This window comes from Rhipicephalus microplus, unplaced genomic scaffold (genome assembly GCF_043290135.1).
Source record: "Rhipicephalus microplus isolate Deutch F79 unplaced genomic scaffold, USDA_Rmic scaffold_31, whole genome shotgun sequence".
Lineage (NCBI taxonomy): Eukaryota > Metazoa > Arthropoda > Arachnida > Ixodida > Ixodidae > Rhipicephalus > Rhipicephalus microplus.
In genome coordinates this window covers 3,416,032-3,441,294 of record NW_027464604.1, presented here as the reverse complement: position 1 = coordinate 3,441,294, position 25,263 = coordinate 3,416,032, and positions in this window count along the sequence as shown.

Here is a 25,263-nt window from a genome sequence, read left to right as displayed (position 1 = left end):
AGTAGCTGGCTTACCCAGCACCTCTCGCACAACTGGGACGAAGGAACGCGTTTATTTACAGGAAATCGTTGAGATCGGTACAGCTCAGAGCCAGAAAACCGGCGACCGAGCTGCTCGTGAGCCAGACCGCCTCCACCTCTTCCTCTTCATGCGCCCATCGAGGTGTGTCAATATGAACCGTCGTAAAACCGCATTAAAAAATGTCACTTAGTGAGATGCAGTGTTTTTCACCATTACAAGTCGGGAACTGCGACATCTAATGTGAAAGCGCTTTCAAACGTCGTTAGGTTAGGTTAGGTTAGGTTAGGTTAGGTTAGGTTAGGTTACGTTAGGTTAGGTTTGGTTAGGTTAGGTTAGGTTATGTTAGGTTAGGTTGGGTTAGGTTAGGTTAGGTTAGGTTAGGATATGAACCGCGCTAAAACCGCATTAAACAATGTCACTTAGTGAGATGCAGTGTTTTTCACCTTTACAAGTTGGGAACTGCGATATCTAATGTGAAAGCGCTTGAAACCGTCGTAATGTTGTAGAAAGCAATGTAAAGTAGCGAGTAAAACGTTTTCTAACGATAGAAGTGCGAAGGTTAGCTTGAGTTATGTTAGTTTAAGCTACGTAGCGTCGTGAAACCACCAAAAACGACGTCATCTAACGAGATAGTGTTGTTTTATTGCGAGTACGAAACTGCGATAGGTAAAATGTTGTGAAAGCACACAAAACGGCATGAACAAGCCAAATACGGCGTGTTGTACCGTTACAAGTGCGAAACTGCTATAATGTGATATTCTCGTTAAAGCGCATGCAAGCATCGTGAAACCTTAAAGAACGATGTCATTTAGCGAGATACAGCGTTCTGTACTGCAATAAGTTGGTGAAAAACTGTGAGGTTATGCAAATATCGTAATTGTGAACGAAACAGTGTAATAGAGCGTTTTTCAATACAAGTACGAATGTTAGGTTAGGTTAAGATATGAACCGTCGTAAAACCGCATTAAACAATGTCACTTAGTGAGATGCAGTGTTTTTCACCATTACAAGTCGGGAACTGCGATATCTAGTGTGAAAGCGCTTGCAAAAGTCGTTAGGTTAGGTTAGGTTAGGTTAGGTTAGGTTAGGTTAGGTTAGGTTACGTTAGGTTAGGTTTGGTTAGGTTAGGTTAGGTTAGGTTAGGTTGTTAGGTTAGGTTGGGTTAGGTTAGGTTAGGTTACGTTAGGTTAAGGTATGAACCGTCGTAAAACCGCTATAAACAATGTCACTTAGTGAGATGCAGTGTTTTTCACCTTTACAAGTTGGGAACTGCGATATCTAATGTGAAAGCGCTTGAAACCGTCGTAATGTTGTAGAAAGCAATGTAAAGTAGCGAGTAAAACGTTTTCTAACGATAGAAGTGCGAAGGTTAGCTTTAGATATGTTAGTTTAAGCTACGTAGCGTCGTGAAACCACCAAAAACGACGTCATCCAACGAGATAGTGTTGTTTTATTGCGAGTACGAAACTGCGATAGGTAAAATGTTGTGAAAGCACACAAAACGGCATGAACAAGCCAAATACTGCGTGTTGTACCGTTACAAGTGCGAAACTGCTATAATGTGATATTCTCGTTAAAGCGCATGCAAGCATCGTGAAACCTTAAAGAACGATGTCATTTAGCGAGATACAGCGTTCTGTACTGCAATAAGTTGGTGAAAAACTGTGAGGTTATGCAAATATCGTAATTGTGAACGAAACAGTGTAATAGAGCGTTTTTCAATACAAGTACGAATGTTAGGTTAGGTTAAGATATGAACCGTCGTAAAACCGCATTAAACAATGTCACTTAGTGAGATGCAGTGTTTTTCACCATTACAAGTCGGGAACTGCGATATCTAGTGTGAAAGCGCTTGCAAAAGTCGTTAGGTTAGGTTAGGTTAGGTTAGGTTAGGTTAGGTTACGTTAGGTTAGGTTTGGTTAGGTTAGGTTAGGTTAGGTTAGGTTGTTAGGTTAGGTTGGGTTAGGTTAGGTTAGGTTACGTTAGGTTAAGGTATGAACCGTCGTAAAACCGCTATAAACAATGTCACTTAGTGAGATGCAGTGTTTTTCACCTTTACAAGTTGGGAACTGCGATATCTAATGTGAAAGCGCTTGAAACCGTCGTAATGTTGTAGAAAGCAATGTAAAGTAGCGAGTAAAACGTTTTCTAACGATAGAAGTGCGAAGGTTATGTTAGGCTGAGTTATGTTAGTTTAAGCTACGTAGCGTCGTGAAACCACCAAAAACGACGTCATCTAACGAGATAGTGTTGTTTTATTGCGAGTACGAAACTGCGATAGGTAAAATGTTGTGAAAGCACACAAAACGGCATGAACAAGCCAAATACTGCGTGTTGTACCGTTACAAGTGCGAAACTCCTATGTTGTGACATTCTCGGTAAAGCGCATGCAAGTATCGTGAAACCTTAAAGAACGATGTCCTTTAGCGAGATACAGCGTTCTGTACTGTAATAAGTTGGTGAGAAACTGTGAGGTCAAGCAAATATCGTAATTGTGAACGAAACAGTGTAATTGAGCGTATTTAGATACAAGTGCGAATGTTAGGTTAGGTTGAGATCTCAACCGTCGTAAAACCGCATTAAACAATGTCACTTAGTGAGATGTAGTGTTTTCCAACATTACAAGTCGGGAACTACGATATCTAATGTGAAAGCGCATGAAACCGTCGTAATCTTGTAGAAAACATTGTAAAGTTGCGAGTAAAACGTTTTCTAACGATAGAAGTGCGAAGGTTAGCTTGAGTTATGTTAGTTTAAGCTATGTAGCGTCGTGAGACCACCAAAAAGGACGTCATCTAACGAGATAGTGTTGTTTTATTGCATGTACGAAACTGCAATAGGTGAAATGTTGTGAAAGTACGCAAAACGGCTTGAACAAGCCAGATACTGCGTGTTGTACCGTTACAAGTGCGAAACTGCTATAATGTGATATTCTCGTTAAAGCGCATGCAAGCATCGTGAAACCTTAAAGAACGATGTCATTTAGCGAGATACAGCGTTCTGTACTGCAATAAGTTGGTGAAAAACTGTGAGGTTATGCAAATATCGTAATTGTGAACGAAACAGTGTAATAGAGCGTTTTTCAATACAAGTACGAATGTTAGGTTAGGTTAAGATATGAACCGTCGTAAAACCGCATTAAACAATGGCACTTAGTGAGATGCAGTGTTTTTCACCATTACAAGTCGGGAACTGCGATATCTAGTGTGAAAGCGCTTGCAAACGTCGTTAGGTTAGGTTAGGTTAGGTTACGTTAGGTTAGGTTTGGTTAGGTTAGGTTAGGTTAGGTTAGGTTGTTAGGTTAGGTTGGGTTAGGTTAGGTTAGGTTACGTTAGGTTAAGGTATGAACCGTCGTAAAACCGCATTAAACAATGTCACTTAGTGAGATGCAGTGTTTTTCACCTTTACAAGTTGGGAACTGCGATATCTAATGTGAAAGCGCTTGAAACCGTCGTAATGTTGTAGAAAGCAATGTAAAGTAGCGAGTAAAACGTTTTCTAACGATAGAAGTGCGAAGGTTATGTTAGGCTGAGTTATGTTAGTTTAAGCTACGTAGCGTCGTGAAACCACCAAAAACGACGTCATCTAACGAGATAGTGTTGTTTTATTGCGAGTACGAAACTGCGATAGGTAAAATGTTGTGAAAGCACACAAAACGGCATGAACAAGCCAAATACTGCGTGTTGTACCGTTACAAGTGCGAAACTGCTATGTTGTGACATTCTCGGTAAAGCGCATGCAAGTATCGTGAAACCTTAAAGAACGATGTCCTTTAGCGAGATACAGCGTTCTGTACTGTAATAAGTTGGTGAGAAACTGTGAGGTCAAGCAAATATCGTAATTGTGAACGAAACAGTGTAATTGAGCGTCTTTAGATACAAGTGCGAATGTTAGGTTAGGTTCACATATCAACCGTCGTAAAACCGCATTAAACAATGTCACTTAGTGAGATGTAGTGTTTTTCAACATTACAAGTCGGGAACTACGATATCTAATGTGAAAGCGCTTGCAAACGTCGTTAGGTTAGGTTAGGTTAGGTTAGGTTAGGTTACGTTAGGTTAGGTTTGGTTAGGTTAGGTTAGGTTATGTTAGGTTAGGTTGGGTTAGGTTAGGTTAGGTTAGGTTAGGATATGAACCGCGCTAAAACCGCATTAAACAATGTCACTTAGTGAGATGCAGTGTTTTTCACCTTTACAAGTTGGGAACTGCGATATCTAATGTGAAAGCGCTTGAAACCGTCGTAATGTTGTAGAAAGCAATGTAAAGTAGCGAGTAAAACGTTTTCTAACGATAGAAGTGCGAAGGTTATGTTAGGCTGAGTTATGTTAGTTTAAGCTACGTAGCGTCGTGAAACCACCAAAAACGACGTCATCTAACGAGATAGTGTTGTTTTATTGCGAGTACGAAACTGCGATAGGTAAAATGTTGTGAAAGCACACAAAACGGCATGAACAAGCCAAATACTGCGTGTTGTACCGTTACAAGTGCGAAACTGCTATGTTGTGACATTCTCGGTAAAGCGCATGCAAGTATCGTGAAACCTTAAAGAACGATGTCCTTTAGCGAGATACAGCGTTCTGTAGTGTAATAAGTTGGTGAGAAACTGTGAGGTCAAGCAAATATCGTAATTGTGAACGAAACAGTGTAATTGAGCGTATTTAGATACAAGTGCGAATGTTAGGTTAGGTTGAGATATTAACCGTCGTAAAACCGCATTAAACAATGTCACTTAGTGAGATGTAGTGTTTTCCAACATTACAAGTCGGGAACTACGATATCTAATGTGAAAGCGCATGAAACCGTCGTAATCTTGTAGAAAACATTGTAAAGTTGCGAGTAAAACGTTTTCTAACGATAGAAGTGCGAAGGTTAGCTTGAGTTATGTTAGTTTAAGCTATGTAGCGTCGTGAGACCACCAAAAAGGACGTCATCTAACGAGATAGTGTTGTTTTATTGCATGTACGAAACTGCAATAGGTGAAATGTTGTGAAAGTACACAAAACGGCTTGAACAAGCCAGATACTGCGTGTTGTACCGTTACAAGTGCGAAACTGCTATAATGTGATATTCTCGTTAAAGCGCATGCAAGCATCGTGAAACCTTAAAGAACAATGTCATTTAGCGAGATACAGCGTTCTGTACTACAATAAGTTGGTGAAGAACTGTGAGGTTATGCAAATATCGTAATTGTGAACAAAACAGTGTAATAGAGCGTTTTTAGATACAAGTGCGAATGTTAGGTTAGGTTAAGATATGAACCGTCGTAAAACCGCATTAAACAATGTCAAATAGTGAGAAGCAGTGTTTTTCACCATTAAAAGTGGGGAACTGCGATATCTAATGTGAAAGCGCTTGCAACCGTCGTTAGGTTAGGTTAGGTTAGGTTAGGTTAGGTTAGGTTAGATTAGGTTAGGTTGGGTTGAGTTGGGTTAGGTTAGGTTAGGTTGGGTTAGGTTAGGTTAGGTTAGGTTACGTTAGGTTAGGTTAGGTTACGTTAGGTTAGGTTAGGTTACGTTAGGTTAGGTTAGGTTAGGTAAGGATAATTTGGTTAGGTTAGGTAAGGTTAGGTTAGGTTAGGTTAGGTTGGGTTGGGTGTTGTTGGGTTGGGTTGGGTTGGGTTAGGTTGGGTTAGGTTAGGTTAGGTTACGTTAGGTTATGTTAGTTTAGGTTAGGTTACGTTAGGTTAGGTTAGGTCAGGTAAGGTTAGGTTACGTTAGAATAGGTTAGGTTAGGTTAGGTTACGTTAGGTTAGGTTAAGTTAGGTTAGGTTAGGTTTGGTTAGGTTAGGTTAGCTTAGCTTAGGTTAGGTTAGGTTGGGTTGGGTTGGGTTAGGTTGGGTTAGGTTAGGTTAGGTTAGGTTGGGTTAGGTTAGGTTAGTTTAGGTTAGGTTAGGTTAGGTTGGGTTGGGTTGGGTTAGGTTAGGTTAGGTTAGGTTAGGTAAGGTTAGGTTAGGTTAGGTTAGGTTACGTTAGGTTAAGATATGAACCGTCGTAAAACCGCATTAAACAATGTCACTTAGTGAGATGCAGTGTTTTTCACCTTTACAAGTTGGGAACTGCGATATCTAATGTGAAAGCGCATGAAACCGTCGTAATCTTGTAGAAAACATTGTAAAGTTGCGAGTAAAACGTTTTCTAACGATAGAAATGCGAAGGTTAGGTTAGGTTAGGTTACTTTAAGCTAGGTAGCGTCGTGAAACTACCAAAAACGACGTCATCTAACGAGATAGTGTTGTTTTATTGCGAGTATTAAACTGCGATAGGTGAAATGTTGTGAATGCACACAAAACGGCATGAACAAGCCAAATACTGCGTGTTCTACCGTTACAAGTGCGAAACTGCTATATTGTGATATTCTCGTTAAAGCGCATGCAAGCATCGTGAAACCTTAAAGAACAATGTCATTTAGCGAGACACAGCGTTCTGTACTTGAATAAGTTGGTGAAAAACTGTGAGGTTATGCAAATATCGTAATTGTGAACGAAACAGTGTAATAGAGCGTTTTTCAATACAAGTACGAATGTTAGGTTAGGTTAAGATATGAACCGTCGTAAAACCGCATTAAACAATGTCACTTAGTGAGATGCAGTGTTTTTCACAATTACAAGTCGGGAACTGCGATATCTAATGTGAAAGCGCTTGAAACCGTCGTAATGTTGTAGAAAGCAATGTAAAGTAGCGAGTAAAACGTTTTCTAACGATAGAAGTGCGAAGGTTATGTTAGGTTGAGTTATGTTAGTTTAAGCTAGGTAGCGTCGTGAAACCACCAAAAACGACGTCATCTAACGAGATAGTGTTGTTTTATTGCGAGTACGAAACTGCGATAGGTAAAATGTTGTGAAAGCACACAAAACGGCATGAACAAGCCAAATACTGCGTGTTGTACCGTTACAAGTGCGAAACTGCTATGTTGTGACATTCTCGGTAAAGCGCATGCAAGTATCGTGAACCCTTAAAGAACGATGTCAATTAGCGAGATACAGCGTTGTGTACTGGAATAAGTTGGTGAGAAACTGTGAGGTCAAGCAAATATCGTAATTGTGAACGAAACAGTGTAATTGAGCGTCTTTAGATAAGAGTGCGAATGTTAGGTTAGGTTGACAAATAAACCGTCGTAAAACCGCATTAAACAATGTCACTTAGTGAGATGTAGTGTTTTTCAACATTACAAGTCGGGAACTACGATATCAAATGTGAAAGCGCATGAAACCGTCGTAATCTTGTAGAAAACATTGTAAAGTGGCGAGTAAAACGTTTTGTAACGATAGAAGTGCGAAGGTTAGGTTAGGTTAAGTTAGTTTAAGCTAGGTAGCGTCGTAAAACTACCAAAAACGACGTCATCTAACGAGATAGTGTAGTTTTATTGCGAGTATTAAACTGCGATAGGTGAAATGTTGTGAAAGCACACAAAACGGCATGAACAAGCCAAATACTGCGTGTTCTACCGTTACAAGTGCGAAACTGCTATATTGTGATATTCTCGTTAAAGCGCATGCAAGCATCGTGAAACCTTAAAGAACAATGTCATTTAGCGAGATACAGCGTTCTGTACTGCAATAAGTTGGTGAAAAACTGTGAGGTTATGCAAATATCGTAATTGTGAACGAAACAGTGTAATAGAGCGTTTTTCAATATAAGTACGAATGTTAGGTTAGGTTAAGATATGAACCGTCGTAAAACCGCATTAAACAATGTCACTTAGTGAGATGCAGTGTTTTTCACCATTACAAGTCGGGAACAGCGATATCTAATGTGAAAGCGCTTGCAAACGTCGTTAGGTTAGGTTAGGTTAGGTTAGGTTACGTTAGGTTACGTTAGGTTAGGTTTGGTTAGGTTAGGTTAGGTTAGGTTATGTTAGGTTAGGTTGGGTTAGGTTAGGTTAGGTTACGTTAGGTTAAGGTATGAACCGTCGTAAAACCGCAATAAACAATGTCACTTAGTGAGATGCAGTGTTTTTCACCTTTACAAGTTGGGAACTGCGATATCTAATGTGAAAGCGCTTGAAACCGTCGTAATGTTGTAGAAAGCAATGTAAAGTAGCGAGTAAAACGTTTTCTAACGATAGAAGTGCGAAAGTTATGTTAGGTTGAGTTATGTTAGTTTAAGCTAGGTAGCGTCGTGAAACCACCAAAAACGACGTCATCTAACGAGATAGTGTTGTTTTATTGCGAGTATTAAACTGCGATAGGTGAAATGTTGTGAAAGCACACAAAACGGCATGAACAAGCCAAATACTGCGTGTTCTACCGTTACAAGTGCGAAACTGCTATATTGTGATATTCTCGTTAAAGCGCATGCAAGCATCGTGAAACCTTAAAGAACAATGTCATTTAGCGAGATACAGCATTCTGTACTGCAATAAGTTGGTGAAAAACTGTGAGGTTATGCAAATATTGTAATTGTGAACGAAACAGTGTAATAGAGCGTTTTTCAATACAAGTACGAATGTTAGGTTAGGTTAAGATATGAACCGTCGTAAAACCGCATTAAAAAATGTCACTTAGTGAGATGCAGTGTTTTTCACCATTACAAGTCGGGAACTGCGACATCTAATGTGAAAGCGCTTGCAAACGTCGTTAGGTTAGGTTAGGTTAGGTTAGGTTAGGTTACGTTAGGTTAGGTTTGGTTAGGTTAGGTTAGGTTATGTTAGGTTAGGTTGGGTTAGGTTAGGTTAGGTTAGGTTAGGATATGAACCGCGCTAAAACCGCATTAAACAATGTCACTTAGTGAGATGCAGTGTTTTTCACCTTTACAAGTTGGGAACTGCGATATCTAATGTGAAAGCGCTTGAAACCGTCGTAATGTTGTAGAAAGCAATGTAAAGTAGCGAGTAAAACGTTTTCTAACGATAGAAGTGCGAAGGTTAGCTTGAGTTATGTTAGTTTAAGCTACGTAGCGTCGTGAAACCACCAAAAACGACGTCATCTAACGAGATAGTGTTGTTTTATTGCGAGTACGAAACTGCGATAGGTAAAATGTTGTGAAAGCACACAAAACGGCATGAACAAGCCAAATACTGCGTGTTGTACCGTTACAAGTGCGAAACTGCTATAATGTGATATTCTCGTTAAAGCGCATGCAAGCATCGTGAAACCTTAAAGAACGATGTCATTTAGCGAGATACAGCGTTCTGTACTGCAATAAGTTGGTGAAAAACTGTGAGGTTATGCAAATATCGTAATTGTGAACGAAACAGTGTAATAGAGCGTTTTTCAATACAAGTACGAATGTTAGGTTAGGTTAAGATATGAACCGTCGTAAAACCGCATTAAACAATGTCACTTAGTGAGATGCAGTGTTTTTCACCATTACAAGTCGGGAACTGCGATATCTAGTGTGAAAGCGCTTGCAAAAGTCGTTAGGTTAGGTTAGGTTAGGTTAGGTTAGGTTAGGTTAGGTTACGTTAGGTTAGGTTTGGTTAGGTTAGGTTAGGTTAGGTTAGGTTGTTAGGTTAGGTTGGGTTAGGTTAGGTTAGGTTACGTTAGGTTAAGGTATGAACCGTCGTAAAACCGCTATAAACAATGTCACTTAGTGAGATGCAGTGTTTTTCACCTTTACAAGTTGGGAACTGCGATATCTAATGTGAAAGCGCTTGAAACCGTCGTAATGTTGTAGAAAGCAATGTAAAGTAGCGAGTAAAACGTTTTCTAACGATAGAAGTGCGAAGGTTAGCTTGAGTTATGTTAGTTTAAGCTACGTAGCGTCGTGAAACCACCAAAAACGACGTCATCTAACGAGATAGTGTTGTTTTATTGCGAGTACGAAACTGCGATAGGTAAAATGTTGTGAAAGCACACAAAACGGCATGAACAAGCCAAATATTGCGTGTTGTACCGTTACAAGTGCGAAACTGCTATAATGTGATATTCTCGTTAAAGCGCATGCAAGCATCGTGAAACCTTAAAGAACGATGTCATTTAGCGAGATACAGCGTTCTGTACTGCAATAAGTTGGTGAAAAACTGTGAGGTTATGCAAATATCGTAATTGTGAACGAAACAGTGTAATAGAGCGTTTTTCAATACAAGTACGAATGTTAGGTTAGGTTAAGATATGAACCGTCGTAAAACCGCATTAAACAATGTCACTTAGTGAGATGCAGTGTTTTTCACCATTACAAGTCGGGAACTGCGATATCTAGTGTGAAAGCGCTTGCAAAAGTCGTTAGGTTAGGTTAGGTTAGGTTAGGTTAGGTTAGGTTACGTTAGGTTAGGTTTGGTTAGGTTAGGTTAGGTTAGGTTAGGTTGTTAGGTTAGGTTGGGTTAGGTTAGGTTAGGTTACGTTAGGTTAAGGTATGAACCGTCGTAAAACCGCTATAAACAATGTCACTTAGTGAGATGCAGTGTTTTTCACCTTTACAAGTTGGGAACTGCGATATCTAATGTGAAAGCGCTTGAAACCGTCGTAATGTTGTAGAAAGCAATGTAAAGTAGCGAGTAAAACGTTTTCTAACGATAGAAGTGCGAAGGTTAGCTTGAGTTATGTTGGTTTAAGCTACGTAGCGTCGTGAAACCACCAAAAACGACGTCATCTAACGAGATAGTGTTGTTTTATTGCGAGTACGAAACTGCGATAGGTAAAATGTTGTGAAAGCACACAAAACGGCATGAACAAGCCAAATACTGCGTGCTGTACCGTTACAAGTGCGAAACTGCTATAATGTGATATTCTCGTTAAAGCGCATGCAAGCATCGTGAAACCTTAAAGAACGATGTCATTTAGCGAGATACAGCGTTCTGTACTGCAATAAGTTGGTGAAAAACTGTGAGGTTATGCAAATATCATAATTGTGAACGAAACAGTGTAATAGAGCGTTTTTCAATACAAGTACGAATGTTAGGTTAGGTTAAGATATGAACCGTCGTAAAACCGCATTAAACAATGTCACTTAGTGAGATGCAGTGTTTTTCACCATTACAAGTCGGGAACTGCCATATCTAGTGTGAAAGCGCTTGCAAAAGTCGTTAGGTTAGGTTAGGTTAGGTTAGGTTAGGTTACGTTAGGTTAGGTTTGGTTAGGTTAGGTTAGGTTAGGTTGTTAGGTTAGGTTGGGTTAGGTTAGGTTAGGTTACGTTAGGTTAAGGTATGAACCGTCGTAAAACCGCTATAAACAATGTCACTTAGTGAGATGCAGTGTTTTTCACCTTTACAAGTTGGGAACTGCGATATCTAATGTGAAAGCGCTTGAAACCGTCGTAATGTTGTAGAAAGCAATGTAAAGTAGCGAGTAAAACGTTTTCTAACGATAGAAGTGCGAAGGTTATGTTAGGCTGAGTTATGTTAGTTTAAGCTACGTAGCGTCGTGAAACCACCAAAAACGACGTCATCTAACGAGATAGTGTTGTTTTATTGCGAGTACGAAACTGCGATAGGTAAAATGTTGTGAAAGCACACAAAACGGCATGAACAAGCCAAATACTGCGTGTTGTACCGTTACAAGTGCGAAACTGCTATGTTGTGACATTCTCGGTAAAGCGCATGCAAGTATCGTGAAACCTTAAAGAACGATGTCCTTTAGCGAGATACAGCGTTCTGTACTGTAATAAGTTGGTGAGAAACTGTGAGGTCAAGCAAATATCGTAATTGTGAACGAAACAGTGTAATTGAGCGTATTTAGATACAAGTGCGAATGTTAGGTTAGGTTGAGATATCAACCGTCGTAAAACCGCATTAAACAATGTGACTTAGTGAGATGTAGTGTTTTACAACATTACAAGTCGGGAACTACGATATCTAATGTGAAAGCGCATGAAACCGTCGTAATCTTGTAGAAAACATTGTAAAGTTGCGAGTAAAACGTTTTCTAACGATAGAAGTGCGAAGGTTAGCTTGAGTTATGTTAGTTTAAGCTATGTAGCGTCGTGAGACCACCAAAAAGGACGTCATCTAACGAGATAGTGTTGTTTTATTGCATGTACGAAACTGCAATAGGTGAAATGTTGTGAAAGTACACAAAACGGCTTGAACAAGCCAGATACTGCGTGTTGTACCGTTACAAGTGCGAAACTGCTATAATGTGATATTCTCGTTAAAGCGCATGCAAGCATCGTGAAACCTTAAAGAACGATGTCATTTAGCGAGATACAGCGTTCTGTACTGCAATAAGTTGGTGAAAAACTGTGAGGTTATGCAAATATCGTAATTGTGAACGAAACAGTGTAATAGAGCGTTTTTCAATACAAGTACGAATGTTAGGTTAGGTTAAGATATGAACCGTCGTAAAACCGCATTAAACAATGTCACTTAGTGAGATGCAGTGTTTTTCACCATTACAAGTCGGGAACTGCGATATCTAGTGTGAAAGCGCTTGCAAACGTCGTTAGGTTAGGTTAGGTTAGGTTAGGTTAGGTTAGGTTAGGTTAGGTTACGTTAGGTTAGGTTTGGTTAGGTTAGGTTAGGTTAGGTTAGGTTGTTAGGTTAGGTTGGGTTAGGTTAGGTTAGGTTACGTTAGGTTAAGGTATGAACCGTCGTAAAACCGCATTAAACAATGTCACTTAGTGAGATGCAGTGTTTTTCACCTTTACAAGTTGGGAACTGCGATATCTAATGTGAAAGCGCTTGAAACCGTCGTAATGTTGTAGAAAGCAATGTAAAGTAGCGAGTAAAACGTTTTCTAACGATAGAAGTGCGAAGGTTATGTTAGGCTGAGTTATGTTAGTTTAAGCTACGTAGCGTCGTGAAACCACCAAAAACGACGTCATCTAACGAGATAGTGTTGTTTTATTGCGAGTACGAAACTGCGATAGGTAAAATGTTGTGAAAGCGCACAAAACGGCATGAACAAGCCAAATACTGCGTGTTGTACCGTTACAAGTGCGAAACTGCTATGTTGTGACATTCTCGGTAAAGCGCATGCAAGTATCGTGAAACCTTAAAGAACGATGTCCTTTAGCGAGATACAGCGTTCTGTACTGTAATAAGTTGGTGAGAAACTGTGAGGTCAAGCAAATATCGTAATTGTGAACGAAACAGTGTAATTGAGCGTCTTTAGATACAAGTGCGAATGTTAGGTTAGGTTCACATATCAACCGTCGTAAAACCGCATTAAACAATGTCACTTAGTGAGATGTAGTGTTTTTCAACATTACAAGTCGGGAACTACGATATCTAATGTGAAAGCGCTTGCAAACGTCGTTAGGTTAGGTTAGGTTAGGTTAGGTTAGGTTACGTTAGGTTAGGTTTGGTTAGGTTAGGTTAGGTTATGTTAGGTTAGGTTGGGTTAGGTTAGGTTAGGTTAGGTTAGGATATGAACCGCGCTAAAACCGCATTAAACAATGTCACTTAGTGAGATGCAGTGTTTTTCACCTTTACAAGTTGGGAACTGCGATATCTAATGTGAAAGCGCTTGAAACCGTCGTAATGTTGTAGAAAGCAATGTAAAGTAGCGAGTAAAACGTTTTCTAACGATAGAAGTGCGAAGGTTAGCTTGAGTTATGTTTAAGCTACGTAGCGTCGTGAAACCACCAAAAACGACGTCATCTAACGAGATAGTGTTGTTTTATTGCGAGTACAAAACTGCGATAGGTAAAATGTTGTGAAAGCACACAAAACGGCATGAACAAGCCAAATACTGCGTGTTGTACCGTTACAAGTGCGAAACTGCTATAATGTGATATTCTCGTTAAAGCGCATGCAAGCATCGTGAAACCTTAAAGAACGATGTCATTTAGCGAGATACAGCGTTCTGTACTGCAATAAGTTGGTGAAAAACTGTGAGGTTATGCAAATATCGTAATTGTGAACGAAACAGTGTAATAGAGCGTTTTTCAATACAAGTACGAATGTTAGGTTAGGTTAAGATATGAACCGTCGTAAAACCGCATTAAACAATGTCACTTAGTGAGATGCAGTGTTTTTCACCATTACAAGTCGGGAACTGCGATATCTAGTGTGAAAGCGCTTGCAAACGTCGTTAGGTTAGGTTAGGTTAGGTTAGGTTAGGTTACGTTAGGTTAGGTTTGGTTAGGTTAGGTTAGGTTAGGTTAGGTTGTTAGGTTAGGTTGGGTTAGGTTAGGTTAGGTTACGTTAGGTTAAGGTATGAACCGTCGTAAAACCGCTATAAACAATGTCACTTAGTGAGATGCAGTGTTTTTCACCTTTACAAGTTGGGAACTGCGATATCTAATGTGAAAGCGCTTGAAACCGTCGTAATGTTGTAGAAAGCAATGTAAAGTAGCGAGTAAAACGTTTTCTAACGATAGAAGTGCGAAGGTTATGTTAGGCTGAGTTATGTTATTTTAAGCTACGTAGCGTCGTGAAACCACCAAAAACGACGTCATCTAACGAGATAGTGTTGTTTTATTGCGAGTACGAAACTGCGATAGGTAAAATGTTGTGAAAGCACACAAAACGGCATGAACAAGCCAAATACTGCGTGTTGTACCGTTACAAGTGCGAAACTGCTATGTTGTGACATTCTCGGTAAAGCGCATGCAAGTATCGTGAAACCTTAAAGAACGATGTCCTTTAGCGAGATACAGCGTTCTGTACTGTAATAAGTTGGTGAGAAACTGTGAGGTCAAGCAAATATCGTAATTGTGAACGAAACAGTGTAATTGAGCGTATTTAGATACAAGTGCGAATGTTAGGTTAGGTTGAGATATCAACCGTCGTAAAACCGCATTAAACAATGTCACTTAGTGAGATGTAGTGTTTTTCAACATTACAAGTCGGGAACTACGATATCTAATGTGAAAGCGCATGAAACCGTCGTAATCTTGTAGAAAACATTGTAAAGTTGCGAATAAAACGTTTTCTAACGATAGAAGTGCGAAGGTTAGGTTAGGTTAGGTTAGGTTAAGCTAGGTAGCGTCGTGAAACTACCAAAAACGACGTCATCTAACGAGATAGTGTTGTTTTATTGCGAGTATTAAACTGCGATAGGTGAAATGTTGTGAAACCACACAAAACGGAATGAACAAGCCAAATACTGCGTGTTCTACTGTTACAAGTGCGGAACTGCTATATTGTGATGTTCTCGTTAAAGCGCATGCAAGCATCGTGAAACCTTAAAGAACAATGTCATTTAGCGAGATACAGCGTTCTGTACTACAATAAGTTGGTGAAAAACTGTGAGGTTATGCAAATATCGTAATTGTGAACAAAACAGTGTAATAGAGCGTTTTTAGATACAAGTGCGAATGTTAGGTTAGGTTAAGATATGAACCGTCGTAAAACCGCATTAAACAATGTCAATTAGTGAGATGCAGTGTTTTTCACCATTAAAAGTGGGGAACTGCGATATCTAATGTGAAAGCGCTTGCAACCGTCGTTAGGTTAGGTTAGGTTAGGTTAGGTTAGGTTAGATTAGGTTAGGTTGGGTTGAGTTGGGTTAGGTTAGGTTAGGTTGGGTTAGGTTAGGTTAGGTTAGGTTACGTTAGGTTAGGTTAGGTTACGTTAGGTTAGGTTAGGTTACGTTAGGTTAGGTTAGGTTAGGTAAGGATAATTTGGTTAGGTTAGGTAAGGTTAGGTTAGGTTAGGTTAGGTTGGGTTGGGTGTTGTTGGGTTGGGTTGGGTTGGGTTAGGTTGGGTTAGGTTAGGTTAGGTTACGTTAGGTTATGTTAGTTTAGGTTAGGTTACGTTAGGTTAGGTTAGGTCAGGTAAGGTTAGGTTACGTTAGAATAGGTTAGGTTAGGTTAGGTTACGTTAGGTTAGGTTAAGTTAGGTTAGGTTAGGTTTGGTTAGGTTAGGTTAGCTTAGCTTAGGTTAGGTTAGGTTGGGTTGGGTTGGGTTGGGTTAGGTTGGGTTAGGTTAGGTTAGGTTAGGTTGGGTTAGGTTAGGTTAGTTTAGGTTAGGTTAGGTTAGGTTGGGTTGGGTTGGGTTAGGTTAGGTTAGGTTAGGTTAGGTTACGTTAGGTTAAGGTATGAACCGTCGTAAAACCGCATTAAACAATGTCACTTAGTGAGATGCAGTGTTTTTCACCTTTACAAGTTGGGAACTGCGATATTTAATGTGAAAGCGCATGAAACCGTCGTAATCTTGTAGAAAACATTGTAAAGTTGCGAGTAAAACGTTTTCTAACGATAGAAGTGCGAAGGTTAGGTTAGGTTAGGTTACTTTAAGCTAGGTAGCGTCGTGAAACTACCAAAAACGGCGTCATCTAACGAGATAGTGTTGTTTTATTGCGAGTATTAAACTGCGATAGGTGAAATGTTGTGAATGCACACAAAACGGCATGAACAAGCCAAATACTGCGTGTTGTACCGTTACAAGTGCGAAACTGCTATGTTGTGACATTCTCGGTAAAGCGCATGCAAGTATCGTGAAACCTTAAAGAACGATGTCATTTAGCGAGATACAGCGTTCTGTACTTGAATAAGTTGGTGAAAAACTGTGAGGTTATGCAAATATCGTAATTGGGAACGAAACAGTGTAATAGAGCGTTTTTCAATACAAGTACGAATGTTAGGTTAGGTTAAGATATGAACCGTCGTAAAACCGCATTAAACAATGTCACTTAGTGAGATGCAGTGTTTTTCACAATTACAAGTCGGGAACTGCGATATCTAATGTGAAAGCGCTTGAAACCGTCGTAATGTTGTAGAAAGCAATGTAAAGTAGCGAGTAAAACGTTTTCTAACGATAGAAGTGCGAAGGTTATGTTAGGTTGAGTTATGTTAGTTTAAGCTAGGTAGCGTCGTGAAACCACCAAAAACGACGTCATCTAACGAGATAGTGTTGTTTTATTGCGAGTACGAAACTGCGATAGGTAAAATGTTGTGAAAGCACACAAAACGGCATGAACAAGCCAAATACTGCGTGTTGTACCGTTACAAGTGCGAAACTGCTATGTTGTGACATTCTCGGTAAAGCGCATGCAAGTATCGTGAAACCTTAAAGAACGATGTCATTTAGCGAGATACAGCGTTCTGTACTGTAATAAGTTGGTGAGAAACTGTGAGGTCAAGCAAATATCGTAATTGTGAACGAAACAGTGTAATTGAGCGTCTTTAGATACAAGTGTGAATGTTAGGTTAGGTTGACATATCAACCGTCGTAAAACCGCAATAAACAATCTCACTTAGTGAGATGTAGTGTTTTTCAACATTACAAGTCGGGAACTACGATATCTAATGTGAAAGCGCATGAAACCGTCGTAATCTTGTAGAAAACATTGTAAAGTTGCGAATAAAACGTTTTCTAACGATAGAAGTGCGAAGGTTAGGTTAGGTTAGGTTAGGTTAAGCTAGGTAGCGTCGTGAAACTACCAAAAACGACGTCATCTAACGAGATAGTGTTGTTTTATTGCGAGTATTAAACTGCGATAGGTGAAATGTTGTGAAAGCACACAAAACGGAATGAACAAGCCAAATACTGCGTGTCCTACTGTTACAAGTGCGAAACTGCTATATTGTGATATTCTCGTTAAAGCGCATGCAAGCATCGTGAAACCTTAAAGAACAATGTCATTTAGCGAAATACAGCGTTCTGTACTGCAATAAGTTGGTGAAAAACTGTGAGGTTATGCAAATATCGTAATTGTGAACAAAACAGTGTAATAGAGCGTTTTTAGATACAAGTGCGAATGTTAGGTTAGGTTAAGATATGAACCGTCGTAAAACCGCATTAAACAATGTCAATTAGTGAGATGCAGTGTTTTTCACCATTAAAAGTGGGGAACTGCGATATCTAATGTGAAAGCGCTTGCAACCGTCGTTAGGTTAGGTTAGGTTAGGTTAGGTTAGGTTAGGTTAGGTTTGGTTAGGTTAGGTTAGGTTAGGTTAGGTTAGATTAGGTTAGGTTGGGTTGAGTTGGGTTAGGTTAGGTTAGGTTAGGTTAGGTTGGGCTAGGTTAGGTTAGGTTAGGTTACGTTAGGTTAGGTTAGGTTACGTTAGGTTAGGTTAGGTTAGGTTACGTTAGGTTAGGTTAGGTTAGGTAAGGATAATTTGGTTAGGTTAGGTAAGGTTAGGTTAGGTTAGGTTAGGTTGGGTTGGGTGTTGTTGGGTTGGGTTGGGTTGGGTTAGGTTGGGTTAGGTTAAGTTAGGTTACGTTAGGTTAGGTTAGGTTAGGTTAGGTTACGTTAGGTTATGTTAGGTTAGGTTAGGTTACGTTAGGTTAGGTTAGGTCAGGTAAGGTTAGGTTACGTTAGAATAGGTTAGGTTAGGTTAGGTTACGTTAGGTTAGGTTAAGTTAGGTTAGGTTAGGTTTGATTAGGTTAGGTTAGGTTAGCTTAGGTTAGGTTAGGTTGGGTTGGGTTGGGTTAGGTTGGGTTAGGTTAGGTTAGTTTAGGTTAGGTTGGGTTAGGTTAGGTTAGTTTAGGTTAGGTTAGGTTAGGTTGGGTTGGGTTGGGTTAGGTTAGGTTAGGTTAGGTTAGGTAAGGTTAGGTTAGGTTAGGTTAGGTTACGTTAGGTTAAGGTATGAACCGTCGTAAAACCGCATTAAACAATGTCACTTAGTGAGATGCAGTGTTTTTCACCTTTACAAGTTGGGAACTGCGATATCTAATGTGAAAGCGCATGAAACCGTCGTAATCTTGTAGAAAACATTGTAAAGTTGCGAGTAAAACGTTTTCTAACGATAGAAGTGCGAAGGTTAGGTTAGGTTAGGTTACTTTAAGCTAGGTAGCGTCATGAAACTACCAAAAACGACGTCATCTAACGAGATAGTGTTGTTTTATTGCGAGTATTAAACTGCGATAGGTGAAATGTTGTGAATGCACACAAAACGGCATGAACAAGCCAAATACTGCGTGTTCTACCGTTACAAGTGCGAAACTGCTATATTGTGATATTCTCGTTAAAGCGCATGCAAGCATCGTGAAACCTTAAAGAACAATGTCATTTAGCGAGATACAGCGTTCTGTACTGCAATAAGTTGGTGAAAAACTGTGAGGTTATGCAAATATCGTAATTGTGAACGAAACAGTGTAATAGAGCGTTTTTCAATACAAGTACGAATGTTAGGTTAGGTTAAGATATGAACCGTCGTAAAACCGCATTAAACAATGTCACTTAGTGAGATGCAGTGTTTTGCACAATTACAAGTCGGGAACTGCGATATCTAATGTGAAAGCGCTTGCAAACGTCGTTAGGTTAGGTTAGGTTAGGTTACGTTAGGTTAGGTTTGGTTAGGTTAGGTTAGGTTAGGTTATGTTAGGTTAGGTTGGGTTAGGTTAGGTTAGGTTACGTTAGGTTAAGGTATGAACCGTCGTAAAACCGCAATAAACAATGTCACTTAGTGAGATGCAGTGTTTTTCACCTTTACAAGTTGGAACTGCGATATCTAATGTGAAAGCGCTTGAAACCGTCGTAATGTTGTAGAAAGCAATGTAAAGTAGCGAGTAAAACGTTTTCTAACGATAGAAGTGCGAAGGTTATGTTAGGTTGAGTTATGTTAGTTTAAGCTAGGTAGCGTCGTGAAACCACCAAAAACGACGTCATCTAACGAGATAGTGTTGTTTTATTGCGAGTACGAAACTGCGATAGATAAAATGTTGTGAAAGCACACAAAACGGCATGAACAAGCCAAATACTGCGTGTTGTACCGTTACAAGTGCGAAACTGCTATGTTGTGACATTCTCGGTAAAGCGCATGCAAGTATCGTGAAACCTTAAAGAACGATGTCATTTAGCGAGATACAGCGTTCTGTACTGTAATAAGTTGGTGAGAAACTGTGAGGTCAAGCAAATATCGTAATTGTGAACGAAACAGTGTAATTGAGCGTCTTTAGATACAAGTGCGAATGTTAGGTTAGGTTGACATATCAACAGTCGTAAAACCGCATTAAACAATGTCACTTAGTGAGATGCAGTGTTTTTCACCATTACAAGTCGGGAACTGCGATATCTAATGTGAAAGCGCTTGCAACCGTCGTTAGGTTAGGTTAGGTTAGGTTAGGTTAGGTTAGGTTAGGTTAGCTTTGGTTAGGTTAGGTTAGGTTAGGTTAGATTAGGTTAGGTTGGGTTGATTTGGGTTAGGTTAGGTTAGGTTAGGTTAGGTTAGGTTGGGTTAGGTTAGGTTAGGTTAGGTTACGTTAGGTTAGGTTAGGTTAGGTTAGGTAAGGATAATTTGGTTAGGTTAGGTAAGGTTAGGTGAGGTTAGGTTAGGTTGGGTTGGGTGTTGTTGGGTTGGGTTGGGTTGGGTTAGGTTGGGTTAGGTTACGTTAGGTTACGTTAGGTTAGGTTAGGTTAGGTTAGGTTACGTTAGGTTATGTTAGGTTAGGTTAGGTTACGTTAGGTTAGGTTAGGTCAGGTAAGGTTAGGTTACGTTAGAATAGGTTAGTTTAGGTTAGGTTACGTTAGGTTAGGTTAAGTTAGGTTAGGTTAGGTTTGGTTAGGTTAGGTTAGGTTAGCTTAGGTTAGGTTAGGTTGGGTTGGGTTGGGTTAGGTTGGGTTAGGTTAGGTTAGGTTAGGTTAGGTTGGGTTAGGTTAGTTTAGGTTAGGTTAGGTTAGGTTAGGTTGGGTTGGGTTGGCTTAGGTTAGGTTAGGGTGGTAAGGTTAGGTTAGGTTAGGTTAGGTTACGTTAGGTTAAGGTATGAACCGTCGTAAAACCGCATTAAACAATGTCACTTAGTGAGATGCAGTGTTTTTCACCTTTACAAGTTGGGAACTGCGATATCTAATGTGAAAGCGCTTGAAACCGTCGTAATGTTGTAGAAAGCAATGTAAACTAGCGAGTAAAACGTTTTCTAACGATAGAAGTGCGAAAGTTATGTTAGGTTGAGTTATGTTAGTTTAAGCTAGGTAGCGTCGTGAAACCACCAAAAACGACGTCATCTAACGAGATAGTGTTGTTTTATTGCGAGTACAAAACTGCGATAGGTAAAATGTTGTGAAAGCACACAAAACGGCATGAACAAGCCAAATACTGCGTGTTGTACCGTTACAAGTGCGAAACTGCTATGTTGTGACATTCTCGGTAAAGCGCATGCAAGTATCGTGAAACCTTAAAGAACGATGTCATTTAGCGAGATACAGCGTTGTGTACTGTAATAAGTTGGTGAGAAACTGTGAGGTCAAGCAAATATCGTAATTGTGAACGAAACAGTGTAATTGAGCGTCTTTAGATACAAGTGCGAATGTTAGGTTAGGTTGACAAATCAACCGTCGTAAAACCGCATTAAACAATGTCACTTAGTGAGATGTAGTGTTCTTCAACATTACAAGTCGGGAACTACGATATCTAATGTGAAAGCGCATGAAACCGTCGTAATCTTGTAGAAAACATTGTAAAGTGGCGAGTAAAACGTTTTGTAACGATAGAAGTGCGAAGGTTAGGTTAGGTTAGGTTAGTTTAAGCTAGGTAGCGTCGTGAAACTACCAAAAACGACGTCATCTAACGAGATAGTGTTGTTTTATTGCATGTACGAAACTGCAATAGGTGAAATGTTGTGAAAGTACACAAAACGGCTTGAACAAGCCAGATACTGCGTGTTGTACCGTTACAAGTGCGAAACTGCTATAATGTGATATTCTCGTTAAAGCGCATGCAAGCATCGTGAAACCTTAAAGAACGATGTCATTTAGCGAGATACAGCGTTCTGTACTGCAATAAGTTGGTGAAAAACTGTGAGGTTATGCAAATATCGGAATTGTGAACGAAACAGTGTAGTAGAGCGTTTTTCAATACAAGTACGAATGTTAGGTTAGGTTAAGATATGAACCGTCGTAAAACCGCATTAAACAATGTCACTTAGTGAGATGCAGTGTTTTTCACCATTACAAGTCGGGAACTGCGATATCTAGTGTGAAAGCGCTTGCAAACGTCGTTAGGTTAGGTTAGGTTAGGTTAGGTTAGGTTAGGTTACGTTAGGTTAGGTTTGGTTAGGTTAGGTTAGGTTAGGTTAGGTTGTTAGGTTAGGTTGGGTTAGGTTAGGTTAGGTTACGTTAGGTTAAGGTATGAACCGTCGTAAAACCACATTAAACAATGTCACTTAGTGAGATGCAGTGTTTTTCACCTTTACAAGTTGGGAACTGCGATATCTAATGTGAAAGCGCTTGAAACCGTCGTAATGTTGTAGAAAGCAATGTAAAGTAGCGAGTAAAACGTTTTCTAACGATAGAAGTGCGAAGGTTATGTTAGGCTGAGTTATGTTAGTTTAAGCTACGTAGCGTCGTGAAACCACCAAAAACGACGTCATCTAACGAGATAGTGTTGTTTTATTGCGAGTACGAAAATGCGATAGGTAAAATGTTGTGAAAGCACACAAAACGGCATGAACAAGCCAAATACTGCGTGTTGTACCGTTACAAGTGCGAAACTGCTATGTTGTGACATTCTCGGTAAAGCGCATGCAAGTATCGTGAAACCTTAAAGAACGATGTCCTTTAGCGAGATACAGCGTTCTGTACTGTAATAGGTTGGTGAGAAACTGTGAGGTCAAGCAAATATCGTAATTGTGAACGAAACAGTGTAATTGAGCGTCTTTAGATACAAGTGCGAATGTTAGGTTAGGTTCACATATCAACCGTCGTAAAACCGCATTAAACAATGTCACTTAGTGAGATGTAGTGTTTTTCAACATTACAAGTCGGGAACTACGATATCTAATGTGAAAGCGCATGAAACCGTCGTAATCTTGTAGAAAACATTGTAAAGTTGCGAGTAAAACGTTTTCTAACGATACAAGTGCGAAGGTTAGGTTAGGTTAGGTTACTTTAAGCTAGGTAGCGTCGTGAAACTACCAAAAACGACGTCATCTAACGAGATAGTGTTGTTTTATTGCGAGTATTAAACTGCGATAGGTGAAATGTTGTGAATGCACACAAAACGGCATGAACAAGCCAAATACTGCGTGTTCTACCGTTACAAGTGCGAAACTGCTATATTGTGATATTCTCGTTAAAGCGCATGCAAGCATCGTGAAACCTTAAAGAACAATGTCATTTAGCGAGATACAGCGTTCTGTACTGCAATAAGTTGGTGAAAAACTGTGAGGTTATGCAAATATCGTAATTGTGAACGAAACAGTGTAATAGAGCGTTTTTCAATACAAGTACGAATGTTAGGTTAGGTTAAGATATGAACCGTCGTAAAACCGATTAAACAATGTCACTTAGTGAGATGCAGTGTTTTTCACAATTACAAGTCGGGAACTGCGATATCTAATGTGAAAGCGCTTGAAACCGTCGTAATGTTGTAGAAAGCAATGTAAAGTAGCGAGTAAAACGTTTTCTAACGATAGAAGTGCGAAGGTTATGTTAGGTTAGTTATGTTAGTTTAAGCTAGGTAGCGTCGTGAAACCACCAAAAACGACGTCATCTAACGAGATAGTGTTGTTTTATTGCGAGTACGAAACTGCGATAGGTAAAATGTTGTGAAAGCACACAAAACGGCATGAACAAGCCAAATACTGCGTGTTGTACCGTTACAAGTGCGAAACTGCTATGTTGTGACATTCTCGGTAAAGCGCATGCAAGTATCGTGAAACCTTAAAGAACGATGTCATTTAGCGAGATACAGCGTTCTGTACTGTAATAAGTTGGTGAGAAACTGTGAGGTCAAGCAAATATCGTAATTGTGAACGAAACAGTGTAATTGAGCGTCTTTAGATACAAGTGTGAATGTTAGGTTAGGTTGACATATCAACCGTCGTAAAACCGCAATAAACAATCTCACTTAGTGAGATGTAGTGTTTTTCAACATTACAAGTCGGGAACTACGATATCTAATGTGAAAGCGCATGAAACCGTCGTAATCTTGTAGAAAACATTGTAAAGTTGCGAATAAAACGTTTTCTAACGATAGAAGTGCGAAGGTTAGGTTAGGTTAGGTTAGCTTAAGCTAGGTAGCGTCGTGAAACTACCAAAAACGACGTCATCTAACGAGATAGTGTTGTTTTATTGCATGTACGAAACTGCAATAGGTGAAATGTTGTGAAAGTACACAAAACGGCTTGAACAAGCCAGATACTGCGTGTTGTACCGTTACAAGTGCGAAACTGCTATAATGTGATATTCTCGTTAAAGCGCATGCAAGCATCGTGAAACCTTAAAGAACGATGTCATTTAGCGAGATACAGCGTTCTGTACTGCAATAAGTTGGTGAAAAACTGTGAGGTTATGCAAATATCGGAATTGTGAACGAAACAGTGTAGTAGAGCGTTTTTCAATACAAGTACGAATGTTAGGTTAGGTTAAGATATGAACCGTCGTAAAACCGCATTAAACAATGTCACTTAGTGAGATGCAGTGTTTTTCACCATTACAAGTCGGGAACTGCGATATCTAGTGTGAAAGCGCTTGCAAACGTCGTTAGGTTAGGTTAGGTTAGGTTAGGTTGTTAGGTTAGGTTGGGTTAGGTTAGGTTAGGTTACGTTAGGTTAAGGTATGAACCGTCGTAAAACCGCATTAAACAATGTCACTTAGTGAGATGCAGTGTTTTTCACCTTTACAAGTTGGGAACTGCGATATCTAATGTGAAAGCGCATGAAACCGTCGTAATCTTGTAGAAAACATTGTAAAGTTGCGAGTAAAACGTTTTCTAACGATAGAAGTGCGAAGGTTAGGTTAGGTTAGGTTACTTTAAGCTAGGTAGCGTCATGAAACTACCAAAAACGACGTCATCTAACGAGATAGTGTTGTTTTATTGCGAGTATTAAACTGCGATAGGTGAAATGTTGTGAATGCACACAAAACGGCATGAACAAGCCAAATACTGCGTGTTCTACCGTTACAAGTGCGAAACTGCTATATTGTGATATTCTCGTTAAAGCGCATGCAAGCATCGTGAAACCTTAAAGAACAATGTCATTTAGCGAGATACAGCGTTCTGTACTGCAATAAGTTGGTGAAAAACTGTGAGGTTATGCAAATATCGTAATTGTGAACGAAACAGTGTAATAGAGCGTTTTTCAATACAAGTACGAATGTTAGGTTAGGTTAAGATATGAACCGTCGTAAAACCGCATTAAACAATGTCACTTAGTGAGATGCAGTGTTTTGCACAATTACAAGTCGGGAACTGCGATATCTAATGTGAAAGCGCTTGCAAACGTCGTTAGGTTAGGTTAGGTTAGGTTACGTTAGGTTAGGTTTGGTTAGGTTAGGTTAGGTTAGGTTATGTTAGGTTAGGTTGGGTTAGGTTAGGTTAGGTTACGTTAGGTTAAGGTATGAACCGTCGTAAAACCGCAATAAACAATGTCACTTAGTGAGATGCAGTGTTTTTCACCTTTACAAGTTGGAACTGCGATATCTAATGTGAAAGCGCTTGAAACCGTCGTAATGTTGTAGAAAGCAATGTAAAGTAGCGAGTAAAACGTTTTCTAACGATAGAAGTGCGAAGGTTATGTTAGGTTGAGTTATGTTA